Below are 2,452 nucleotides of genomic sequence, written 5' to 3' on the forward strand. Positions count from 1 at the left end.
ATGTTTCTTAAATTAAACGTTCAGGGTTAATGCTTGACATTAGGTTAAGTCAATCTTAGGACTTTTGAGGACTTCTGATGGAAATGTTATCAGGCTAGTATGGTCGGACCCGATCACTAAACTAATTTGGCCAGAGTCCGGTCCCCACTACAGATTTTCCTTAGGATAATGGTCTTGGAGTTTAAACATTTCTATTGTAGAGAGCTTTAGAGGACAATGTAATGACGTGGATGTGTTCCTGCTAGACACTAATACCCAGATTCATAACCATCTCCATCCCTCCTCCCACGCTCTCATTAGAATAGATATTTCTAATGGGGTACCATGTCTGCGTTGATACAGTACTGCATGAACAATCCATTTGAGATTGAACGAGTGCCCCTCGAGAAGACAGCCAGCCACCCATGTGGAAGTGTAATGTGATTCCACATCACATAATATCAATAAAATGGACACATAATGAGGTCTGAGGGAAGTGTGTGTGTGTGTGTGCTGTGTGGTATGTGGTGTGTCCTTGCATGCGTGCTTGCGTGCATGTGTGTATGGTCATGCATGTGTGTGTTAGCCTGGGCTGGTGATATGACTGAATTAAAGTGTGATTTCTCCAAGGGCCCTGTGTGAGGGCTTGGGGAATGTACAATAATGTTTTTCAGATTGATGTCTCTCAGTGTAAAGCTGTTCTGTGATGCGATTCACCATTCAAATGTATCAGAGACACCAGCCGTTTGCCTGGCAATAAATTATTTTATAGGTTCGTTGTTGATTGCTGCCATTCTTCAGGTTAATGTTGTTTAATACAGCATTGATCCACAGTATATCACTTTTTGGGGCAATGAAATGATCTTCAGTGCATGAAATCAATCTTTCAACTCTTGAAAACGTGATCTATACATTCAAGAAATGTCAGTGAATCAATTTTGTGTGTGCATCTGTTTGTGTGCGCACTGAGTGAGTGGGGCGTGTGTTGATTCTAGGCAAGTTCAGCAGCATCTAGGCTCTGCCAGGAGAACCATAGTGATCAGTGGGAGCTGGAGAGAATGAGACCTCACAGTGGGGAGAGGAGAGGGACTGGGCCTGGATCCAACCTACCATCTCTCTCCCTCTCTCAATCTCTCTCTTCCTTTTCATTTTTGTGCACCTCTTTCCTTGGCTTCTCTCTGATTTTTCCTACTCCATAGTTTCTTCACACCAGCCCATTCCTTTTGAAGGGTAATGGAAACATTACCCTAAATAATATCCCTTTCTTGCTTTTATTATTCATAATAAGGTATAAAGTTCCCCTTTAAATCCTCGAGGGAGAGTGAACGAGTGTACAACAAAGGCAGAAGAGGTTTGCATCGTCATTAGGCTCTCTGGCTCTCTGGCTCTCTCTTACCCTGATCTCTGACCTCTCTCACTGTCTGTTCTATCACAAGGGCTCCTGGGGTGCATCCAGAGTGGGATGCACTGTACCCTGTCCCTGGTGGGAGAGCCAATCATGTACCCCAAAATTAATGCCTTCCTGTACCTCCTCCACACACACCGCGTCTCCGGATTCATAGTCACTGACGCACAGTTCCCCCAGGAGATCAGGTGGGGGTGCCACTGCAGGTCTTAGAGGTGAAGAAGGTCTTTCTTTTCTTACTGTAACCTTTCTTTTCTCTAGGGTGTGTCTTCACAAACACTTAACCACAGTGAGGCTTTCTTTTCTCTAGGGTGTGTCTTCACAAACACATAACCACAGTGAGGCTTTCTTTTCTCTAGGGTGTGTCTTCACAAACACATAACCACAGTGAGGCTTTCTTTTCTCTAGGGTGTGTCTTCACAAACACATAACCACAGTGAGGCTTTCTTTTCTCTAGGGTGTGTCTTCACAAACACATAACCACAGTGAGGCTTTCTTTTCTCTAGGGTGTGTCTTCACAAACACATAACCACAGTGAGGCTTTCTTTTCTCTAGGGTGTGTCTTCACAAACACATAACCACATTGAGGCTTCTGGCTAAGAATGGGGCGAGCCAGGTCAGATAAGAGCATTAATCTGGAACAGAATTGCAAATCACAGTTTCCACTGTGTCTGCCCCCCCCCCCCCCCCCCCCCCCTGCGCTCCTGGCCTCATGAAAAATACATATTCACCCTGCATGTCCTTGAGTACACACAGTCACACATTAAGAACACCTTCTCTTTCCATGACATAGACTGACCAGGTGAATCCAGGTGAAAGCTAGGATCCCTTTTTGGTGTCAATTGTTAAATCCACTTCAATCAGTGTAGATAAAGGGGAGGAGACAGATTGAAGATTGTTAAACCTTGAGACAATTGAGACATGGATTGTGTATGTGAGCCATTCAGAGGTTGAATGGGCAAGACAAAATATGTAAGTGCCTTTGAACAGGGTATGGTAGTAGGTGCCAGGTGCATCGGTTCTTGTAAAGAACTGCAACGCTGCTGGGTTTTTCATGCTCAACAGTTT

This window comes from Oncorhynchus mykiss, chromosome 24, assembly GCF_057628025.1.
Source record: "Oncorhynchus mykiss isolate SJ-2025 chromosome 24, ASM5762802v1, whole genome shotgun sequence".
NCBI lineage: Eukaryota > Metazoa > Chordata > Actinopteri > Salmoniformes > Salmonidae > Oncorhynchus > Oncorhynchus mykiss.